The sequence below is a fragment of the Notothenia rossii genome (assembly GCF_949606895.1).
Source record: "Notothenia rossii genome assembly, chromosome: 4".
Lineage (NCBI taxonomy): Eukaryota > Metazoa > Chordata > Actinopteri > Perciformes > Nototheniidae > Notothenia > Notothenia rossii.
The window spans coordinates 66,787,978-66,813,021 of record NC_136902.1 but is presented as its reverse complement, the minus strand read 5'-3'; the positions used below and the strand labels follow the sequence as shown (position 1 = coordinate 66,813,021).

General features: G+C 40.7%; 1 pseudogene across 1 annotated transcript; it reads right to left on the bottom strand.

Annotated features, from left to right (window-relative positions):
- Positions 1-231: 231 nt before the first annotated feature.
- LOC307037283 (alpha-2-macroglobulin-like) lies at positions 232-24,119 on the bottom strand (annotated as a pseudogene). The gene is made up of 26 exons (XR_013810643.1): positions 24,021-24,119; positions 22,809-22,974; positions 22,641-22,725; positions 22,395-22,543; positions 21,012-21,074; positions 20,795-20,904; positions 20,535-20,702; positions 20,147-20,374; positions 19,711-19,774; positions 19,462-19,607; positions 16,306-16,455; positions 15,068-15,161; positions 14,800-14,951; positions 14,118-14,343; positions 12,244-12,370; positions 11,941-12,062; positions 11,799-11,850; positions 10,914-10,991; positions 10,655-10,831; positions 10,251-10,326; positions 9,767-9,923; positions 7,366-7,428; positions 1,118-1,186; positions 924-1,029; positions 724-765; positions 232-562 (listed from the first exon to the last, which is right to left on the bottom strand). The product of XR_013810643.1 is annotated as an alpha-2-macroglobulin-like (transcript).
- Between the last annotated feature and the right edge of the window lie 925 nt (positions 24,120-25,044).

Genomic DNA, 25,044 nt, shown 5'->3' with positions numbered 1-25,044 from the left:
CTGTTCTGGACGCAGTCCGGTTGTCCAACAGATGATTTAAAAAAGTATATACTTCATATTAAAGGATAAAAGACAATAAGATTAACACATGGCTTCCATAATTAATTACTTCATGAATGTAGAGAAAAGTTGGACTACAACACATTGAGGTAGACTTTTAGCATTCAGTTTGTTTTTATTTATATTCAACAATCATTAGTCACCAGTCACATAATCAGCATAGTCTGAGTTATATTTTCCAAAGCTTCCTCCTAGGATTGCATACAAATGTCCACACCAAGCTGACCTGCACAAATTCTACACTGTGATATGATACATGTAAAGCAGAAGGAGGAAACAGTGGAAGACCAGTTTTAATGTTTTAATTAATAGTTTTTCCAAAAAGCACACATTTCAGATATATGCTGTAGTAACAGCTATTAGACATTGCGCCAGTAAACTAAGCTAATTAACAAAGTTAACCGGTGTGAAAGTACAAAAAAATGTATCTTTGATAAGAAAAAGTATTTGTATATCGTACTGGAATCCTTGAAGGCCCGAGGATCAGACTTCACTCTTTAAGCTGCAAAATACAATTTTAAAAGAAAGTCAGTCACTGTGAAATCTTACAGTCTACAATAGTTGTTTTGCTTGATTTGGTTTAAGGTTACACAAATACCGCATGTATGAAAGATTTCTGTAAAATAGACTGTATTTCCGCTTTATGTAAGCACAGATTGTTACCTGAAACACAAGGGTGTGTGTATTCTGTCTCAGCCTGGTCACCTGAGAGGAATGAAGGAAAAAGAATCAGAAGATAAGGAGACAATAATCTATCCAAACACAAAATCATTTTTAATCATTACTATTCTGATAATGTTCAGGTTGGAGCAGAGTGTATCAGTGTGGGCTGTAGTTTCTGTTAGGGGTTCTTAAGGATTTACTTGGCTGATAGTAGTCATAGATCTTGACCACGGCTGGCTTCATGTTCTGCACTGGGATCTCCAGTATGAGATCCAAGCTGTGGTTGATAGGTAGGTCTTTTGGTAACTGTTGGGATAAAAAGAAACAAAACCATGAATAACAAATGTGAAGGGCATCATCAGTTGCTGCTTGCTGAGGATAGGATTTCTCTCACCTCCCGTATGTACACCAGAACATGATCCTCCTTTTGTTCAACGCGATCCACCACCAGGGCTCCTTTGAGCTGTGAGGAGATGGTAATCAGCCGGGTGGCTCAACAACAGATGAAGATTTTTTTACTTTAATTCTTTATAACACAGTTTCAGATTTGTGAAACCTTTATTCTATAAAACCTTATACCTTATTATAACTTAAAAGCTTATCTTAATTCCAAGGGCAGCGGTCAGTGCAGCTGACAGTAATACACCTCTGTGCTGCTCACATGCTGAAGTTGATCATTATGAAGTTGTCCATGGTTCAGTGCAGAAAGGAGACAAAACAATTTTTTTTGTACTGTTTTACCCTCCTTCAAAATGCTACTGTATTTGGCCAGGTATTGTCAATTTCAAGGTGTATGGTACATGTTTTTTCATCAAAGACTGAAACTAATGGGTGCAAGAAACATCTCTCAGCACTGCAGGAGGCCATACCACAGAAGTCAGAAAATATCAATTTCAAAAATGAAGATTAAGACCACACACCTTCTGATTTTGAAGACATACAAAGATCTCTCACAAAATCATCCCCGTTCTTTGCTCCTATCAAAGAGGTGGTCACACAAGCACAGGAGGAAGCAGGGAAGGAGGATGACGCAAACGGAGCATGCCAGCCAAATCCTCATTATTGTGAGACACTTGTGGAAATAATTCTCCATTACGCTGGTACTGTGCCTCTTTGGACAGGTCTGATGCTTAAAGATCTTGGCAAAACCTGTGACAGTAATGCTGTTGTAGAGAACTGGTTCCGCACAACAACAAAAAGTGATCCTTTCATCAAAATTGCGCAGAAGAGCAGGAGACTTTCTCCAGCTACAGCAAGAGTTTGTGTTTGGAACACTCAAGGGCGTTGCAATAATGAAAAAACAGGTAGGGGTGCACCGAATGGGAAATTCTTGGCCGAAACCGATACCGAAAATAGGAAACAGTTGGCCGAAAACCGAATGCCGAAAGGCCGAAAATGATTAATAGAAATATATATAATGTATACATTTTTTACCAATGTTGTTCAGCTGCCTGATTATGGAAAAAGACATGATTATGGCAAAACTTAACTTAAATAATAATCACTATTATGGGTCCATAAAACATTTATTCAGCACTTTTGAATGCATACAGTACATTAATTCCAAGTGAAGTCCATTTTATTTTCTCTGTAGGATAACTACAACAAAGTGCATTCAAAACAAAGCCAAGGTGCTTTAAAACTGCATAAACATCTAGGCCAGTAGGCCTACAACAAAATAGTGTAAATAAAGACTGTAACAGCCAGGCCTTCAACAACAACAAATGCACCTATAAGTGCATGCATACAAATGTGCAAACTGGATAAATCCACATGAATGTAACTATTTACAAATGAAATTACAATTGAATTTCAAGAATCTATAAATAAGGCTGTCTCATAAGCAAAGTAGTAAACATTGTATAAAGATACATAAAGTGAAAACTGGATACAAAATCCACAATCAATTACAAATTAAATTACAATTTCAAAAATCTGCAAATAAGGTGGTCTGTCCTCATGAGCAATGTAAACAACATTGTATCATTTAGATACCGAAAGTACAATATATTGAACACTGTGCTGCTGTCATTTCCCCCTAATGATAACCTGAGATGGTGAATTATAACTCACAATGAGAATTGTTCAGGAAAGTGGGTATAGATTAGACATGTAGAACTAGATAAGCTTATGATAAGCCAGCCTTGTCTACTTACTAAGGAAAAGTGGGAGGTTATTTTTAATGAACAGTAGCTTCTCTGCTTTATCACCCATAAATCTGTTCCTCTTCTCATCAAGCACATGAGAGGCAGCGCCGAACAGTCTCTCGCTGTCAGTGCTTGTGATTTGATCTTACTCCGCATATTTGTCCGGGTGTTTTGATTTCAAGTGGTGGAGTAATCCCGAAGTGGTGAAAGTCTTTGCAGTTACACCCCCTCGAGAAATGTCAGCTGAACACGTTTTACAAATCGCAATCCGCGCCTCTTTCTCTGATATTTTTAAATATCTCCAAGCGGCAGACATGTTGGCTGTGAGCCAGCCGCGAGCATGGTCGCGCGCCGTGCTTGTCGCCGCGTTTTGATTATGTCATCACAACAACACGTAACCCTGTTCTCTGACATTCGGTGATATTTTTTCGGTGCTTTTTAACCATTTTCGGCCGAAGATTTTTGGCGGCCGAATATTCGGTGCATCCCTAAAAACAGGTGCATCCTTCAAAAACATACGCTGAAGACAAAAGACAATCTGAGGGACCAGAGACACTTCCTCTGTCACAAGAGGAGACATGGAGGAAGCGAAGTAAAACGCAGAAAGGAAAGTCGAAGTACTTCAGCCCCCCTACTCCAACTGCTCAGAGAAAAAAGTATAAACTGTCTGAAACAGATGCAAGGGAAAAGCAAAAGGGATGCTGTCCACATTGGGGAGGAGAGGGAACCATTGGACAGCAAACTGTGTCAATGACAAAACTTGCACAGTGGACAACCTCCTGTACACCCTGCATCTCGCAATAAAAAGGAGACATTAGATTACATTTAGCTGACACTTTTATCCAAAGCGACTTACAATAAGTACATTCGACCCGGAAGATACAACCTTGAAGAAAACAGAATCATATAAGTACATCAGGTTTCATAGAGCTAAAACATTTCAAGTGCAACTCAACTGGCTTTAGATAAGCCAGTCCTTTATTAGTATATAAGTGCTTTGTTAGTAATTCAATCGCTCGAAGTGGAGTCTAAAGAGATGAGTTTTCAGTCTGCGCCGGAAGATGTGTAAGCCTTCTGCTGTCCTGATTTCAATGGGGAGCTCATTCCAACATGTTGGAGCCAGGATAGCAAACCCACGTGTTTTTGCTGATGGGAACTTGGGTCCCCCTCGCAGTGCGGGTGCAGCAAGCTGTTTGGCTGATGCAGAGCGGAGTGCACGTGCTGGGGTGTACGGTTTAACCATGTCCTGGATGTAGGAAGGGCCAGATCCATTCGCAGCATGGTGCGCAAGTACCAGTGTCTTGAAGTGGATTCTAGCAGTTACTGGAAGCCAGTGAAGGGAGCGGAGGAGCGGCGTGGTGTGGGAGAATTTAGGAAGGTTGAAGACCAGACGAGCAGCTGCATTCTGGATGAGCTGCAGAGGTCGGATGGCACATGCAGGCAGACCAGCCAGGAGGGAGTTGCAGTAGTCTAGGCGTGAGATGACGAGAGCCTGGACCAGAACCTGCGTCGCTTTCTGGGTCAGCTGGGGACGTATCCTCCTGATGTTGTAAAGAGTGTATCTGCAGCAGCTGGTTGTAGCAGCAATGTTTGCAGTGAAGGACAGTTTGTTATCTAGGGTCACACCCAGATTCCTTGCATTCTGAGGCGGGGAAACAACAGAGGTGCCGATGTTGATTGTTAGGTCAAGAGTGGGACAATCTTTACCCGGAAGGAAAAGCAGTTCAGTCTTGTCAAGGTTGAGCTTGAGGTGGTGAGCAGACATCCACTGAGAGATGTCAGCTAGACAAGCAGAGATGCGTGCGACGACCTGGGTCTCTGAGCGGGGAAAGGACAGAATTAGTTGGGTGTCGTCAGCGTAGCAGTGGTATGAAAAATCATGCGGGCTAATGACTGCTCCGAGCGAGTTTGTGTACAAGGAGAAGAGGAGGGGACCAAGAACAGAGCCCTGAGGGACCCCTGTAGTTAATTGACAAGGGTCGGACTCTGACCCTATCCAAGTAACCCTGTAGGTGTGGTCTTTGAGGTATGAGGTGAGGAGGGAAAGTGCAGAGCCTGAAACTCCAAGTTCTTGGAGAGTGCGAAGGAGGATCTGATGATTCACCGTATTGAATGCAGCAGACAGGTCCAGAAGGATGATGACAGAGAGGGAGGCTGCTTTAGCCGTGTGCAGTTCCTCAGTGACAGCAAGGAGGGCAGTTTCTGTTGAGTGACCTGCCTTGAAACCAGACTGGTGCGGATCCAGAAGGTTGTTCTGATGGAGATAACAGGAGAGTTGTTTAAAGACAGCGCGTTCAAGTGTTTTAGACAGGAACGGGAGGAGAGAGACAGGCCTGTAGTTTAAAACATCAGATGGGTTGAGAGTGGGTTTCTTTAGGAGAGGGTTTACTCTTGCCTCCTTGAGACTGTTTGGAAAGTGACCAGAAGTTAGAGAAGTGTTGATTAAATGGGTGAGAAACGGTAGAATATCAGGAGCGATAGTCTGTAATGAGGGTAAAAACCTCACTTGGAGAGAGAGGGGAGAAGGAGGTCAGTGTGTGGGTGAAAGGTGGGTCTGGTGACCCAGCGGTGAGTAAAGGTGAGTCAGAAGAAGAAGAGCGAATATCATCAACCTTTTTTTCAAAGTAGTTAACAAAGTCGTTTGACAGAAGGGAGGAGGGGGAAGGGGCTTTGCGGGGTTCCAAGAGGGAGGAGGGGGAAGGGGCTTTGGGGGGGGTCCAAGAGGGTGGAGAAGATGGAAAATAGTTTTTTGGGATTGGAATAGGAAGATTGGATCTTATCTTCAAATAAAGTGCTTTTTGCCTGTGAGATCGAAGCAGAGAAAGAGGAGAGGAGAGCCTGATAGGTTAGGAGGTCGTCATGGTGTTTGGATTTCCACCATTACCGCTCTGCTGCCCGAAGGATGGTTCTTTTAGCACGCAGTGCGTCATTTAGCCAGGGAGCAGGAGGGGACTGACGAGCCTGCCGAGATGTGAGAGGACAGAGAGAGTCCAGAGAGGATGAGAGAGTAGAGAGGAGGGTTTCTGCAGCAGAGTTTGGAGGCAGGAGTTGGAACGAGTCAGAGGAAGGGAGGACTGAGAGCACCGATGAGGCAAAGGTAGAGGGGGAGAGGGAACGGAGGTTACGGCGGACAGGTGCAGGATGAGAAGAGATTAGAGAATGAAATGAAGAAGTGATCGGATGTGTGGAGCGGGTTTACAGAGAGGTTAGAAGTAGTGCAGTTCCTTGAGAATATGAGATCAAGGACATTGCCAGCGTTATGAGTTGGTGGGGATGGAGACAGTGAGAAAGCAAAGGTGGTTAACAGAGATGTTAGTTTGTCTATCTTCCCTGTCTGGAGGTTGAAGGTATCGTGGTTTTAGATCAGAACCTGGTGTAATGTGGTCTGAATTTTAAAAAAGCTGCAAAATCTCCCTTGTTTGTATTTTCACAAATAGAGTAAAGGTTTCACAAATCTGAAACTGTGTTATAAAGAATCTTTAGACTCTCTGGGATAATCCAGTCCAGATTTGATGAGTCTAGGTCTAGTGGTTTCAGATCAGGACCTGGTCTAATGTGGTCTACATATAAAAAAAGCACTGAAATCTCCCTTGTTTGTATTTTCACAAATAGAATAAAGGTTTCACAAATCTGAAACGGTATTATAAAGAATCTTTAGACTCTCTGGGATAATCCAGTCCAGATTTGATGAGTCTAGGTCTAGTGGTTTCAGATCAGGACCTGGTCTAATGTGGTCTAGATTTTTTTTTTAAAGCTGCAAAATCTCCCTTGTTTGTATTTTCACAAATAGAATTAAGGTTTCACAAATCTGAAACGGTGTTATAAAGAATCTTTTGACCCTCTGGGATAATCCAGTCCAGATTTGATGAGTGTAGGTTTAGTGGTTTTAGATCAGGACCTGGTCTAATGTGGTCTAGATTTAAAAAAAGCTGCAAAATCTCCCTTGTTTGTATTTTCACAAATAGAATAAAGGTTTCACAAATCTGAAACGGTGTTATAAAGAATCTTTAGACTCTCTGGGATAATCCAGTCCAGATTTGATGAGTCTAGGTCTAGTGGTTTTAGATCAGGACCTGGTCTAATGTGGTCAGGATGCGAAAAAAGCACTGAAATCTCCCTTGTTTGTATTTTCACAAATAGAATAAAGGTTTCACAAATCTCAAAAAATGTAGACTCTCTGGGATAATCCAGTCCAAATAAATCGGCTATGCAGCGATTTAAGAGGTTCAAACACGGCGGATTGTTCGCTCAGCGCTGTCAATTAAATGTCCCTTAACTTTCCCCTTAACTGCCGAATCGGATGCTCTGAATTGGAAGTCAACTTCAGCGTTGTAGACGGGCACACATTTACATATTACATATCCTGAAAACGTACATTGTTGAAAATACGTGAGGCTGATGACCTAAGAGCAATGGCTAAAAGGTCAGGGTCATATTGATGAAACAATGCTATACGGTCTTTGATACTACATACTGTATGAGATGAATGGCTTACCTTTAAATGTGTTAATGAACCTGGCCTCTCGGAAGGGTTTGTCTCTGCCCAGAATGATATGCTCTATTGCATCCTGTTCAGCAGTCTTTCTCCTGCTCCTTTGCATCATCCTTGCTAAAAAATAAAACAGAGAACAGGCTAAGTTTAATGTACATGGTTAAATCTCTTGGGGGGGAAAAAGATGCATTAGAAAAAAGAGGGGTTCAATATGAGGCATGATACACTGTTCTATTAAAGATGGTAGTTCATTAATAAGAATGCACAACATTTTTAAAGTCCCGGAACGTCGTCCTGGTGTGCTCCGACGGCAGTGCACCTCCAGTCACCAGCTACATCTGCATGTAGGTGCATGAAACCTACAGGTGCATGAAACGCTGCACGTTTCATTTGCAAAACAGGTAGTCTGCTCCTCCATGCATGCACAAATCATGCACTGAGGAGCCGCTCCGTTGTAACCGCATGACGGCTGCCCGCTGCACGGATGTGAGAGCTACACAGTAACACACAGCACACATCTGTCTTAGCAGCATTTTAAAGACGATTATTTATTCAAAAAGTAACAGGCCAGTAGTATAACTAGTAATCAACACACATGAGTGGGCATAAATAGTCAGCCTTTTAATATTACATTGCATTTAATTCAGTTGTAAAGCGGAAGTCATTACCATGTGGTTGATGCTAAGCTAAACTGTGCTAACTGACAGCAGAGCTAAAGGTTAATGTAACGTTTCCAGTCAAATGCAGTGTCTTGGTAGGATTAACTTACTAAATAACTAACTAACTAACTGACTAACTTCATCCTATTACCTTTTAAAACACACGAAAAGCGATGGGGAGCATGCCCCGTGGCGTACACTGAGCCGGACAAACAAAGTAATAAACAAACAGCTGCAGTTTTGATGCTAGGTTGTAGCTGGCCACCAAACAAACATTTAAATCCTTATGTTTTGTTTCAAATACATGACAACAAATATCACTTACCAGTTTTGGTTACAAGTCCGAATTGCCGTCAACGATCTCCTCAGCCATCTCCTCAGCCATGCATGTACTACTGTCTGCTAGTGATGGCAGTTGGACACTGAAGCTTCGAACGGAGCTTCAACCCTGGACTTCCTATTCCATAGAAGCAGTGCTTCGAAGCTTGGTTCAAATCACGTGCCATATGACGTTCGAAGCAGCAACTGCTTCAAATCATGTGACATGTGACGTCCGAACCAGCAACTGCTTCATTTCCTGAATGAATCAACTCACCTGTTCGCCGTCCAATCAGGTGATTCAATGCACTGCCTCGTCTCGATTCTGACAGGTGACAGGTTGAAACTGTTTCAAATTTGGAATCCCGGAAGAGTAAAACTTTTAATCATTGCTTTTCAACTTTAATACTTTAATAACTGATAAAAGGCCTTCTCTGCCCAAAAACATGTCCAGCACTCTCTAGTCTCTTCACAATAACCCAATTATACACACAATTATACACACAATTATCAATCTTTAATTGCAAATAGAACACGATATTCTGTCTTAGTGTGTGTGTGCATCAATTATTTTTCAAGGCAAAGATACGTTAAACCCACTGCAGCCTTGCACTTCGCCAGGAGAGGTTGCTGTAACTGAAGCTTCGAGAAATGAACCTATTTCCGACACAATTGTCCAAGTGGTTCGATGCTTCATTCAAAGCTTCATTTTGCCATCACTACTGTCTGCTACTGTTTCTTGGTGAGACATTGACCGAAAACTGAAAGACCAATCCCTGATGAGAACCTGCTCGCCTGATGACTGCTGGCCAATCCCGGATGAGAACCTGCCTGATTGACTCTTTAGCCGCCCAATCAGTGAGCAGGTGTGTCCAGCCAATGAAAAGCGCGTATTTTGTGTAAAATGAGAGGGAAATGTGTATGAAACTGCAATACCATGAATGGGCTGTACGAGCGTTTTATACACAATGAGCACACACAAATATACACTAGAAATCAGGTATAGGCGGTTTATTAGGACATACCGAGAAAAAGCGGGAGGGTTTTATTTACATGTTGATAAGTGCTTCTACACTGCGTGACTTGTGAGGACACCAGTTTTGTCTTCACAAGTCGAAATGTCCTTATAATGCTGGTGTGTATCCATGCAAAACACACACACACACACACACACACACACACACACACACACACACACACACACACACACACACACACGCACACGAGCCGTGTACAAATGTCAATACACATTTTGTGAAACCGGTCCCTAGGTTAGCATTAGTTACTACTGAGCCATCTTTGAAAGTCCTGATGGTGTATTTGCATTTAAATAGAGCAGCATGTGGTTTAGTGGAAACAAAAATGTATAACATTCTTAAGTTTCAGTTATTAACAGGTATTTTCATGAGAAGAACGACTTTGATTACCTTCATTCTGTTATTAAACAGCTTTCCTGACTGTTCAAAACAGCCATTTTCTCGTTGTTTCCTTTGGAGTCAAATCTTAGACTCTTCCATCTTTGCTGGGTCAATGTAGACAAAAGACTGTGCTTTGGCAAATGATCTCACCACAAAAGCAGTCAGCCTGAGGATATTAAAACAAAGTTATATGACTGACATAATTAAACAATCATGATCTGTTTAATTTCTCAAGATCATCACAAAAATATACAAATCATACAACTCTATTTTATGCATTAATTAGAAAGACTTGAACTTGCGTGTGTTCATATAGCACATTAGTGGTTTTATTGTGGAGAACTTATGAGTAATAAAATAAAATAAAGTACTTCTACATCATCTACTCTGTTAGCACTAGTGCTAAACTGTATGTCTTGGTGTGACATGGTAAATATTGCACAGCATGTACACATCATTATTTTGGTAGATGATCGATCAGTAGTTTTCTCACCAAGTGTTCCCAGTTCCTGTTCCAAATGTGCTGTATGCACCATCATCATGTTTGTAGTTCAGCTGTCTCTGGTAGCCTGTATCACAAAAGTAACAAGTGTCAAATTACAAAAGTGTTTTGCTAAATTAATCAATGAAGTAACACTTTAAAGCTTGCTATCAACCTGGAAACCTTAAAGTGATTCAAATGAAGAACGCAAATTAATCACATTACCAAGTTTGACTGAAACTTCCTCTCATATTTTCAGGATGTTTACCATTATTTGCATATCAGGGAAAAGCAGAAAAAAGGAATGAATCGGCACGGGCTACATAATCGTGCAATAATCTTTCTGATACTGGTTGCATTTCTGTGTGCCAGAATGTTACTCATGCTACATTTGACATATTTGACCAGAGACCCACCACTGGTCAGGAAGTTGGTAGCCTTGTCCTTGATGGCTGGGGTCAGCTGCTGAGTGTTTTTCAGGCACTGGAAGATGTAGATGTTGGGGGCCAGGAGCGCCATGTTCTGCTCACCACATCCATACGGCATCTGCAGCAGCCCATCCAGGTTGTTTAGAGCCCTGCCCAGAATGTCACCTGCACAAAAACAATGAAGCTAATACTCGAAAATGTAACTCAAAATACAACAAAAACAACTCAACAGAAATTAATGTATTACCCAAGACTGATAGCGAAGCTCGGGCAGATCCAAGAATGACGTTCTCAGGCAGCTGTATTTCCTCTTTCAAAGCCTCTCCTGTGTGAAGACAAGATACAGTCAGCTCAGCACTCAAACAAAGATAGATTTCACGGATGGTTAATGGATCATCGATTGAAACAGGACTGAGAATAAGAATTAGGTGTTCTTCCATCAGGGTGATAAAATGTATTTAAATAATGACCTTATATGAATCTGTGACTCATTGACAAATAAGTTAAGTGCTACCCGCGGGTAGTGAATGTATCTATTATATGTGACTGACCTGCTCCATCAAAATCAGTCACATGCCCCCTGAAACACATTTTGAATTATATACAATGTTGGAAGAATGAGGTTCTTGGCTTTCTTTTACAGTATGTCCTTCTTCTTTTTGTTCTCAAACAATCACAACAAATATCCCCACAAGATGCTGACTGTGATCAAGACAAAATGATGAGAAAAAGGCCTTCAAAGTTTGCAGTATCTTTTTAGCCATAGTTTTTAGTTAGTTTGCTTTTTTAAGTGATATTTTTCTTATTGCATAATATTTTTACAGGCCTCCCCTCAAAACCACCACTCGATTAGATATGATTTGTTTGTCCATAAAAAAGCTTGTCAGCAGGCCGTCCCTCTACTAATGTTCATTCAGCGGCTTATTGTTCACTGAGATTCATCTGTGTGTTGTGTGTATTTTCTGAGGCAACACACAACACACAGCGCCTGTTGTAATATCTCTGCACAAGGTTTTGAACATAAATCCACGATTAACTCGGTATTCGCCAGACTGATTTCGATAAGAGGGTCACATATTCTTGATGGGAAATCTCCTAACTTATTGGTTGTTATTTTTCTGAACAAACTGACCTTTTGGGCAGAGCAGCCAGTTGTAGGTCTTGGACATCTCAGTTCCTTCAGCCTGAAAGGAAAATATATAATGCGAGTTCCAGAGTTTCTTTCTAGTTAATGGATGAACTTATACTTTATCAATTTGTTTAAACGTCATGACCTTGACTATGAGAGAACGTTTGACCACGTCGATACGACCCCTTTCTGGCACGCTCACAATCTCATTGTCACATGAAGCTTGGGATGCCACAGCCTCAGCAGTCACTGACACATTCATAACCCCTACAAGAGAACAACAAACAAGATGTAACACTTGATCAATCAATTGTGTTATTTTATTAATAATAGTGTATAAACAGTGTGTCACTAAGTTGGATCTTAATGATGTCAAAAAGGTAAAAAAAGGTTTAATCTACCTCGGCACACTTTAACATTTCACATCAGTAGAAAAATCTTCTCTCACCTAAAGCTGAGGGGGCCATGGTCCAGCTGAGGGTCTTGCGCTCTCCACCACACAAACAGGATGTGTACTGGTCACCAGAGAGGGGGGTAAGGGTGTAATCTAAGGAGGGGGTTGGCGCCACAGTAACCTGTTGAAGAGAGACAGCAATATATTTTTAAAAAAATGTAAATTTATAGCAAAAGCAAACAAAAGAGTGGTTTAGAAATTATTCTTAACACCCAGAAATGGGTTAGAAAGATGTCTTCCCTTGGTCCACGACCATTTCTGAACTTCACCTTTTATTTAGCTCTCAAATAAATGATTAAAATCACAAACAATAAACTCTTCTGAGTAGACTTCAGCCTCCTTACCATCTTCATCCTTGATGACATAAGTGCAGCCTTTGACTCAAGCAAAACTTCCATCCTCCTCTCACACCATCGACATAACTGCCTTCTCCTGTTTTACATAATTTCGCTACACCAAAATCCGTAAATAACTGCCATTCTCCCACTGCCCAACTCCCTCATGGTGTCCCCCAGGGTTCAGTCCTCGCTCCCCTAATTTTTGTCTTGTATATCCTTCCCCTAGGAAGCATCCTCCGTCAACATGGCATCTATATACAAAAAAAACTGCCCAAATTCCCTCGCCCACTATGCCCAGTCATTTTCACTGAACGTCTCATTCTCATCGCCCCCTGCACAACTATTGCATCATCTTCGACCCCACCTTCTCATTCCTACCATATCAGCAAAACTGCTTTTTTTCCATCTGAAGAACATTGCTGTTCTTCTTACACTCCCTATCCTTGCCTTCATCATTACCAGACAAGACTTCTTCATTAGAATACTCTAATGTCACGCTCCTGTGTTCATGTCACGGTTGTAGTTTTGTAGGTTTGGGTGTTTTTGCTGTATTCCATGTCATGTTTTCCTCTGGGTTATTGTCTGGTCCTTTTCCCTGTGTTTTTCCTCTTGTCATTAGTTTCCCTGGTGTGTCTAGTTATCTGATTGTGTTCACCTGGGCCCCTGTGTTTCCTCCTCCCTCCTCACCTGTGTCTTGTTGTGTGATTAGTCTTTTGTGTATTTAAGTTCTGGGTTTTCTGTCTGTCTTTGTCGGTTCGTCTTGTGTTATGACTTGGTCTGCGGTGAGTGTTCTGTTCAGTCTTTGTTCATAGTTAAGCCTTGAAATAAAGGAGTCTTTTCAGTTTATATCTGCATTTGGGTCCTGCTTCATTCACAAACCGTAACATCTAAGTGTTCACCAAAAAAGATCACCAATGAGTTGGGTCCATGAGTATGGGACTAAAGCCTTAGTTACAAGGATTGTATCCAGATTAACTTCAGAAAGTCTAGACAACAACGAAAGGCTATTTGGAGATGTTTCGACCAACAATACAGATTTATGAAGATGGGCACATTGACAATGTAAAAACCATACGGCAAAAAGAGTTGAGCAGTATCCATTCCGCTACTGGCTATCAACGGTATGATGCACAAATAAATTATCCGTTGACATTTTGAGGGGAGGATCTGTACAGGCAAAGCTGCGAGGAACCTACCGGAACAAGACAGTTTATCAAGAGACAGAATATTTTCTGCGCTCTGACTTCACAAGTTCAATGTTTGGAGGGTGAAATGTTGGAACTTTTCTCATGCTTCCTTATAGAAATCAGCTACCTTTTACTTGGACCAAAGTCGTTACCACAGTGCAATACAAGTAAGAAAATACAGTGAAGGCATTATGTAACCATAAACTGCATAAATATTTGATGCATTTACATAACAGTTCTTACATTTTCACCAAATAATGAATTGTATTGCACCTGCTTAGCATGTTAGCAATTATTATGAGCATGCTGACGTAATAATAGGTCATGTGAAAACATGAGTTACCATGATGCAGCTGATCAGGTAGTTGAAGACGGTTGCCTTCAGTTCAAAGTGCTCCCCTCGGATGATGGAGTAGGGCAGGCTGAGCTCGAGGAAGAAGGGCTGGAAGACAGTGATCTCTTTACGAGGAGCCAAGCCAAAACCTTGAGAGGACAAACAGAATGCCTCCGTCTCCCAGGTGGTGATGGTGTCTGGGACTGTGACGGACATATCCTTCGTTCCAGACTTTCTGGATCAGCAGAAGCACACAAACAGATTCCGTGACCTTGAGAAATATACTTAAATACTAACTAATATGTGAAATTGTTTAATTTCCTTGATTTTTGAGATCTCAAAAAACTCAGAAACGATTACTTGGTTCAGTCTTTATAAATAAATTCTGGCAATATTCTAAATAAAGAACCATAACCCTAAAAATGATGCACACTAGCCCAAAATATTTTCGCACATACCGTTATTATAAAATAAACGTCTCTAAAATGATGAATATACGTTTCATAGAATCACAAATACCCTTTCATTTCCCTTCAAGCCAACATGTTAAACACGACTAGATGAGCAGCGTCATTAAGGGATTTTCTTGCTATTCATGTGTGCTGGGAGTCAGGGCTACATATATATCTGGTTTAAATGAATACACTTCCTCAATTCATGACCCTTAGAACTCTTTATTGCATATTCTTACCCAACTTCCAACAGGTCCCATATCCAGGTCTCAGGGAAGAAAGTTCGAAATGGTCTCAATTGGTGAATCATCAGGAAAATTGTTTGCACCAGCCGCTGACCCTAATGACCCTTCCATACTGGATACCACAGCAGGAAATTCATAACTTAATCCTAAAAAAATCCAAAAAGGAATCCAAAAAGCAGGAGAAAAATCTTACATGGTCACCTGTTTGATTGCTGGTAAATGTTAAGTATGTGTCACTCAATAGAACAAGAAAAGCAATTACCATAGTCATTGCCCTGGTGATATTCTCTTCCTCTGTACTTGAGGCATGTCGGCACTCTGATAACCAGGTTTGTTGCCATCTTCATACCTACATTCTAAATACAGGAATCACTGAAAAGTTTATAAAAAATGGGCTACAGCAACATATATTGCTCTATTAAACATCATTGTTTGTGGAGTTAGTACCTGGAAAACTGTATGAACATCATCTCTCTGGTTTATTTCACGATATGAAATAGCGTATCTTCTGGGTCTCACGAGCAAGCATTCTACACGATCTTCAACATTATATGGAACATGTGTTGCTTTTCTGACAGGCAACAAGTTGAATATCTGAGAAGAAAGGTATGGATCACAACTATATTCTCAAAAGAGTTTTATTGTTTTTAAGACCATCTGACAATTGAGAAACTGCGGATTACTTGGATGCATTTAACACTTATGTTGTGTTCGGGTCTCCCGTGACCCGTTTCAAGTTAAAATGATAAATAACTAGGCTCTAGTTTTTTTTTACGGAACAAGGCTTCATGATATTCTCCACGACAGCTATATAAACACTACAAAACTGATTTTGACAATTTTAGCCAAGTCTGAAGGTCTCTAAAAAAAAGTGTATCTTTTGGTGTTCGGGTCTGGGACTCTGGGTCAAATTTGTCCCACTCAAGATTCATCTTTGACTATAGACACCCCACCCCCACTCTCTTCATCCACTGTAACAATAATTGAAAACTTTTTTGGGGGAGATTTTATTCTAATATTAGTCTATTATAGTCAGATAACGTAAAGATCCACTGTCTTTACTAGAGTGAATATAATGAGTGAATTGAATCACATGTTTTACTTATATAAATATAATATAATATATTATATAATATATATGTGGTGTAATGTTTTTTGGGGCCATAAAATGCAATTACAACAGGCATAATAAGTTATGATGTAGTTAAAACAATATTGGATGAAAATCATTTTGAGTGTTTTGGACTGAGATAAATCACTGGTCAAAATTGACCCGCGGACACCATGAACGGTAACAGCTTTTGAACACAACACAAGGGTTAACAGAAAGTTGGTAACAATATGTAACTGATAGAAGAATAGAATAAAGAATGATTGACCACCATACAATGAAATATCAGAAAAATCTTGAACCTCTGCATAACGAATGCAAATTAAGGAAAATAAAATGCTATGGTAACATTAACTTTGTATCTATTTGTGGCTGATTCTAGCAGGTACCTTGTCTGCATCCAGAGTTTTCCCTGGCTCCTTGATGAGGACGCTCTGGTCGACAGCGCTGACACCACACAGAGGGTCTGGCAGAGCCTTCGCCTGTAGGGTGGTCTGCTCTCCGGGGACGGCCGAGGATGGAGAGAACTCCAGCGACACCTTACATATAAAAAAACATCTCACCTGAGACTTCAGAGGTGGTAGAGAACCTAAAATGTTTTGAACTTAACAAAAATATGTAGTTTACCTTTACTTTTCTCCATGCTCTGGTTCTGAGGGGAATGGCCCCATGCCACTCATAGCAACATTGCGAACATTTTCTCTTTAGTGGACTGACATGGCCTTGCTGTTGGTCCTACCAACGCTTATTAAATTACATATATTTTCTTTGAAGTGGTTCCATGGCCAGTTCAGAGCATGTGCCTGATTGCACATCAGTCTTTCCACTGCAACTACGTCAGCTCTCGGCCTTTGAAACTGGTTCACATTTCTGACCAACAATCTGCTATGCTGGAACTGAGAACCACATCCATGGCTATGCCACGCTTACAGTACATCATCTATCTAGGGCAAAATGCCTGTGGAGCAGTGGCAGCCGGCCCATAGGGGCGCCGCCCCACCTCTTCCCACATTACAAATTAAAATTAAAAAAATTAAAATTACAAAAAATATATATTTTTAAATATATATTTTTTTAAATATATATTTTTTTAAATATATATATTTTTAAATATATATCTTTTTAAATATATATTTTTTTAAATATATTTTTTTAATTTTAATTTTAATGAACAACGTAAATATTATACAATTGGTATCAGTAAAATGTATGATCTACAATAAAATATCGTTTAAAATGGTGTTACGATGTCTAAAGTTACTGATAAGTCACATGTTTCCTGCCTGGCCTTGCCCGTGTATCATTACCCTCTCTCGTCTGGGCGCTAAGAGAGGAGCCCTCAACCAGTGCAGCAGCAGCCACTAGCAGCTGACTGTTGCTATCTGTAAGCTATGGCTCCGAAACATAATTTCAGCCAATCAGCGTCGTCAAATCTGATGATCACCAGACGCCAATGTCAGCGCCCGGTGCAGGGTTATGGCTACATTATTGTAGTTGAACTTTGACAGCATCCATCAAACTAGATGTTTTGCCTTAATGGTCTGTTTTTATTTCTGTGTTTCTGAACCACGTCTGTGTCTGCATATAATGTTCGTATTTAGTCTCCTCAGAGTTCCCGCGGGGTCTTAAAAAGTCTTACATTTGATAATCTGAATGTAAGGCCTTAAAAAGGTCTTAAATATGACCAAAAAAATAAGAAAGGTCTTAAATATGATTTAGAAGGTCTTAAAAATGATCAGATTTGAAAGGTACTTCTGTGTTGCGATAGCGTATAAATGTGTTTTGGGGGAAATGTCCGGGCTGCAAAGTAACCAGTACGGTAATAGCCTTTCAGTTCCCCCCAACAATTTGTATTGAATTAAATCAAAATGGAACCAGTAATCACTAACTTTGTTTCCCCTGGCCCCTTATTGGAGAACACCCAGCTAGTAACCTAGCAACCAAGCTTCAGCTTGCGGCAGTCAGAAACTCATGTATCTTCGAATCTACTTAAAAATTAATATGGGGAAGTGTCAGTTCAACCGTATTTGGTTGGAAAACATCTAATTTAGTGCTTGGTTGAAACCAGTGGAGGGGAACGTGTTTGAAGCCCGCCGCACCATTTGCAAAAGAAATAAGCGTTTGTTTTGCTAATGTAGCGTTAGCTAGTGGAGCGTTAGCTAGCGCAGCAGCTCCCGCAACAACACCTGGGGACCTCCGGGCGACGTTTGGGTCTACGTCAACCCTAAAAGCGGAGGTGCTATAGACGCTAAATACCGTAGCTAAACACCAATCATACAACAGCAACGATGAAATAGTGTAGCCAATTTAATTTAGGGGTAATTTCTCAAAATGTTCCCCGTGTGGTTTATTCACAATTACAATAGCCCCACCTAAAATAATTTCCACCAGCCGTCACTGCTGTGGAGAACAAGCGGTTTACCACTCCAGCGGTCAGAAAATTGCTGCTAAATTATAGTAGCAAACTATTTAAAACATATTTCTTTCGATGAGCTTGAGAAATTATTCTTCAATTCAATCTGGCTTCGTAAAAATAACAGCAACATGGGCATGGTCGGATTGGGACACTTCATTTTACCGGGAAATTATGAGGTAGAGCTCGACGCTCGTGAATTGTCAACAGGGGGGGGGGGGGGGGGGCGAGCTCGACGCTCATGAACTGTCAACGGGAGGGGGGTGGAGCAAACGGAGCCGGCCGGCAATGGCCCGCTGACGTCCAGCCGTTCTGTGATAGACAAAAATGGGCAGTCCTCCGCTGTGCACATTTACAGCACACCAATGCCAGCTAGCAGACCACTAAAGGCAGCGGCCCACCAAAGGCAACGGCCCACCAAAGGCAACGGCCCACCAAAGGCAACGGCCCACCAAAGGCAGGAAAAGACCCAACTCTCCTGACGGCCAATCCGAGTCTGAACTTGGGCATGGGTGGATTTTCAGGTTTTGTTGATATTGTAACTCCCCAATCCCTGCTCTGCTAAGGTTATTGGCTTTCTCTTGGGAAGTGACAAGGTGGTGGGCTGGAAGCCAGAAATAAATGCTGCACTTATTATACATAACAATCCATTCCTTGTAAATTGGCTGAACTTAACACTGATTTTCACGCCATGGCTTTAGAGAAACATTATTTCTTCACCCACAAAATGAACTATCTTTTGTCTTGTGTGTGAGTAGAGCAAGGACTGCACCTGGATTATAATTCCTTAATAGTGCTTAATAAGGTTTAAGCTAATCATTGTAAAGAGATATTTGTATATGAGCGCAGAAGGATTATGCTTTTAGTCCAGTTCACAGTCCATTTGAAGACCGTTTGTAACCTAGTAGTATTGACAAATCAGGTTTGAGCAATTTGTTAGTCGAACAGACTTTGACAGGTGGAAGAGTCCGCATGGATAACAAAAGAGGTGTTGCAAAATGGGCCTAAAGAGTTATAACCAATGGTTGTGAGATTGTTAACTTGATAGCTAGTGTGATATTTTTAATTTCTCCCAAAAATTACTTTGATTGTACACTTGCATCTGAAAATAACAGAAACTTCTAAAACTGACCTTGTTACTGAAGCATTTCTCAATGGAGAAGTCGGCGCTGTTGGCGATCACAGTCTCACTGGGGAGGATGGTGTAAATTATAACCTGGATGTCTGGAGCCATGTCTGGAGACACTGTGAGCTTAAAGGACACCTGGCCCTCATTCACTGAAACACAAACCAACTGTTATGAACCACAATCATCAATCATATGATTTTGTTGGCAATGCTTATTAAAAGGGAGATTTTTAAGATGTCATTCTTTACTCACCTGATTGATCTTCCGCATCAATGCGGTTATGTCCTTGCATGACAATGGCACCTCTAGATAAGACCTGGGGAATTTCAGAGAATTGTCACAAAGAACTAGATTTGTACCACAAAGCATGGCTGGCAGTGTTAGCTCTGACTTTAAGAAACCAACTCCAACTATGTGCTTAAGCGGCAGGAAAGGAGGGGTTTGTTAAAAACAGCCAATTAAATGGAGCATCAACATATCCAGATCATCATTTATTAGATTTGCTATGAATGATTGATTCATGCAGTAATGAAATGTATAAAAAGAGGAACTCATATGATTATACTCAACTGGAAAACAACTCTACTAACGGGTGTAAGGACTTAGGGTCAGGGTTTAACGTGTTCCTTTCAGCCAGCACTCGGTTGTGAAGGTCATTATTGAAACAAAAAATGTTTTTTTTACTTACGAGATACATCATATCCACTGAGCCCTTGGCCTCTCCAACCACAGTGTATTGGATAAAGATGTCTTCTTCTTTGTCACATGGAAGTGGTTTATCCTTCTTTTTCCTCTCCAGGAAGCTGACAGTTTTAGTATCAGGAGAAGAGACTTGGGCCAACGAAACTATTTGATCTCCAGTCTCGTAATGTGCCGCTCTATAAGGAGCGTAACCCAATGTTGGTGTGTTGCTTAGCTAGACAACAGAATAAACGATGTTAACATTGGTTGGGATAGAAGAAAGCTACAATTTGTACCACTTCGGCCAGTTGCTGTATATTGAAGAATTGATTTTCGGTTGTTTTATGCTGTGACAGACAACATGTTGGATACAAGATGGTTATTTTCCTATTTACCTGGACATGGATGTCCCCATGTAGGTTAGCCGTGCTGAAATTGAAAGGGGCAACACCATTGCTGTCAGTGGTAAGATTCTGCAACCAACGTGCTGACCACCTTTTACCCTCAAAAAGATACACCGGCATGTCAGCAATGGGTGTATTGTTGTAATAAACTGCTTTAACCTGTTGTAAAGAAACAAGTTATATTACTGAGAAGGCATTTCAGAACAATTTGGTTGCATGACCCTGAAGAAGTGAAGACAAGATGCACTCACTTTTCGCTCCACAAAGGATCCTTGGTCATAAATCTTGGGTGTGTCAGTGAAGGACAGCTTTCCAACAATATATGAAATATCCATAGACTTCTCTTGTTGGTGTGAAATACCTGTAGAAGGATGCTCCATATCAAATACATGAATTCTATATTGTTTAAATTAGATATATTCATCAAGAGTAGGATCAAATTATGAAGAAATACATAAAAATACTTGCCTGTGCCTTCCTCTTCCACTTTGGCACTGAGTTTGAACTGATCTCGTAGCACTTTTTGTGCAACTTTTGTGAAAGTTGACATTGAGAAGATAAAATTGGCACAGCCTTTCTTGTTCGTCTAAAAAGCACCAAAATATAGATGAAATACAATCAAATACATCCTGGATTGTGTTTCTACTTCAACCCCCCAGGAAGTGTGCTGGCCGTTGAAGCACATTTTAGTAGTGGCCAAATGGTGGTACTACACTTATGTTCTAGTCCACGACATAATGAAGGTCTCCGCCCACTTAACAGTAAAAACAAGGCATCGGCGCCAAGCAGTATTTGGCTTCCTCTACAAAAAAAGGACAGTAAAAGAAACAAAATAATTCAGAAATCAAAGTTTAAGTGCTAGCTTGCTGCCTGCCACTCGTTCACTGGCAGACTGACCAGACATCGTTCCCCTATTGATTTATATCAACGCCCAACAAATCGACACCGTTCATCAATCTCCAATAACATTGTTTAATTATTTGCTTGTCTGAACATAATATCTGCACTCCTTGTCGATGAAAAAAGGCGCGGTATTATAGTTTTTTTGTATGTGATCGGCGAAAACTTCAGAATCTGTATTTAGCGCCAGTCAAATGATAGCGAGTGTTTTCACCCAAAAAGGGGCATGGCCTTGCGTAGAGGGAAAGTACCCAGATGTGTTGCTCTCATCTATTGACTTAGATTGGGAAAGAGACATTTTCAAATTGTCGTACAATCAATTACCCAGTAATTGTATAGCCCCTATATAAATCATAAGGGTCTTAAAGTTTTAAATGTGCTAAAAGACGAATCTAGACTTGTTTTCCTTCTGCATTAATTTGACTGAGTCGAAAGCTGGATATCAGAGGCGGGGCTTAAGAAATATCAAGTTTGCATGCTCTATGGGACCAAGAACAGATTTATTTTGTTTTTTAATCTACAGTCGTTCCATTTTGGGCCACTGAGCGCCACTGAGCAAATCTTGTAGGAATGAACGGGCTAGCTTCAGACGCTGTATCCAGTTCTCTTTATATCCATGCATTAAGAAGGAAACTCTATTTGCTGGTGAAGTTTGTGAAATGCAGCTCCCAAGATAATCAGTTAGCTTGAGTTCACTTTTTTTACAATGAAACTACTATATCCATTGTTATTAATCAGTTGACATGCTCATCAATTTGTACACTACAATGACAACATAGATGATAATATATCTAGTCCAATGTAGTGTTACAGTAAGTGTGCACGGTATGTTGTGTTTAAATAATACAACTTAATACAATATATAAACATTCTGTAGGAGGTAGATATGTAATGTCTATCTTTATGTGCACATTTTAGATGGACATGAGACTGTCGCCTCAGCAACTGTACCTGCTTGGTTTCCTCGTAGCATGGCGGATATTTCAGGGACTCCCTCTGGATTTTCCGGGGTGTATTCTAAGCTTCTTTCAATGTAGCTATTAAAATGTCTGCACATCTCTAGTTTAACACTGCCTGGCACAGGCTGTCCATATGTATACCTAATTAGGTTGATAAGAAAACTGTGTTTAGAAAAGACCCATTCACTCACCAAGCTGGAACTATTCAAGAGCAAATGAGCGAAGAGCTTCTACTTACGTTGCACAAACTTCCGCTTTGATTTCTTCCTGATCGATACTTACTTCTTCAGATGCAGTTAATTTAACATCAAATTTAGGCAAAACTGTGGACAAAATAGGATCATAAGTAAGCATTCTTGCTTCATTACTAATAGATTGTAATGGATGGCTTAAAACAATACCTTACCATATTTCTCCACTTCGAAGCTGTGATATATTTGATTAGACCAAGTCGACACAGTAACTTGGTAGGATCCTTCACGAGCCTCGGGGTTCAAGGCATAAGAAAGCTGCAATATTTTACTATCAGATGTTTCATTAAGCCACTGTCCAATCTTGTTCCTGTTAGCATCCTATACAAAAAAGGGTCAATTGGAACAACATTCAGGATTTAAGATTCAAAGGTTTTATGTCAGGGTCAGCTACAGTGTATGACAATGAAAATCTTAATTCCCCGGCTCCTCCAACAATGCAACATAAATATGTATACAAGACATAAAACACTTCAATAATACCGCCATACTGCCCTTTAACCAGCCGGGCTGTTTGATTTTGCCTAGGGCCAAAGTAGACCATTTACAGTCAGCAAACATTTGTGAACTGATGAAGTCAATACTGGTCAAGAGTTACAGCACACACAATTTGCTTAGTGTCAACAATAAAACTAAACTTTTTTGTATCTTAGGAACTGGACCCGCATATGAGAGCACTGTAAGGATAAAAAAAAAAAATGTCTTTGCTTGACACACTTCAGTTATATCTTTGGCCTGTAAACAGTAAATAAAATGGGAGTGAATTATCGGCGGTAACAGTCATGACCAACAGCAATTATTTCTTACTTGAAACTCAGCTGAAACCATACATTAAACTCATCACAGAGTATGTTGGAGCTGAAATTTTGCCATTTTAATGACCCGGTTCTTTGCGGTCTTTAAAGAAATAAGTCTTATTTATGAAAAATAAATAAGACTTATTTCGCTCTTTTTTGGATTCATGCAAGATTATTTTAGCGACGCCAGGGGCTGTAACTCAGGATAAGCCACCTGCAGAAAAATACAAAGCAGGAAGATGTAGTAGGATGTGACGGACAGCCTATTTGAGTTGACAAAACATTAAGACTTTTTTTTTTTTTTCAGTGTTCCAGTGCACCTCGAACTACAAGAGGAGTTACATTAGTCCAAATATTAATTAAATAGCAATTGTTTTCTTCTATAAGTTATCAAAGCTAGAGGGAGCCATTTCAGATGGGCTAAAGAGAAGCAGGTTGCCTACCGCTGACCAATAGGGTGATTTTTTTTAACGCTGTGATCAACTGACGTTTGTACAGGCAAAAACATTTATTTAAACCATGGTCTTAGCAGATAGTAATATTGAGAAAGAACTTTATGATTTGTGCTACCCTCTTGTTTGCGTGTACGGCGGTGGGAAAGAGCTCCCAGTACAAAGTGTAGAGGGGCAGCTCTGAAGTTGGCAGGGAAGGGTGCTTCCACAAGGCCATGGCCAATAATTTCCTTACCAGGATGGATACAGAGGAATTGTATTAATACTTTTGATTGCCAGTCTGCTAACTTCCAGCCCACTAGCCTACAACCTGCCTAATCCCCAACTCTTGCTCTTGCTCTTGCTCTTGCTCTTGCTCTTGCTCTTGCTCTTGCTCTTGCTCTTGCTCTTGCTCTTGCTCTTGCTCTTGCTCTTGCTCCTGCTCCTGCTCCTGCTCCTGCTCCTGCTCCTGCTCCTGCTCCTGCTCCTGCTCCTGCTCCAGCACCTGCTCGATCTTCTGCCTCAGCTCTTGCTTGATGCCCCAAATAAATGTACTTTAATTGGAAATGAATCATGTGTGGTCTCCTTCTTTTGTCCATCCTTGAGCCAGGGCGTGACATGGGGGCTCATCCAAGTCACATTTTGTTTAGGTTGGAGTATCACACATGGATGTAGTGGTTTGGGAGGGCTTTAAAATAATCTAGTTTGGGCCAATATTCTTTGAGGTAAATATGCTAAAATGTTTGGTGTGGCATGTGACTGGTGTCTCTGTGAGGCCTAGCAGCAGGTTCTAATAGAGAGTATGTTGTGGGGGTTTTGGTTTAGTGTGACAGAGAAAAATGGCTAGAGCAAATTGTCTCGGAATCATGTCCATGGTTTCTTGTGGGGTTGCTGTGTATACAGTTGCCTTCCAGTACCACTGGGTTTCAGTGAATAATAATTCACAAGTATCTGTACGAAGACTAGGGAAGAGCTTAGTCAGATAAGTGACATACTCTAATTAGTTAGCTGAGCATGGGGAGTCACCATTGTTGTTGCCACTAGTTGCATAGTGTAAAGGTTTGGTGTATGTTACCTCAATTTGGTTATCTAGGTTGCTAGATTTTTGTGGTTTGATATGGCTAATATTATGGAAGATTTTGTTCAGTGTCCCTCGGATGAGT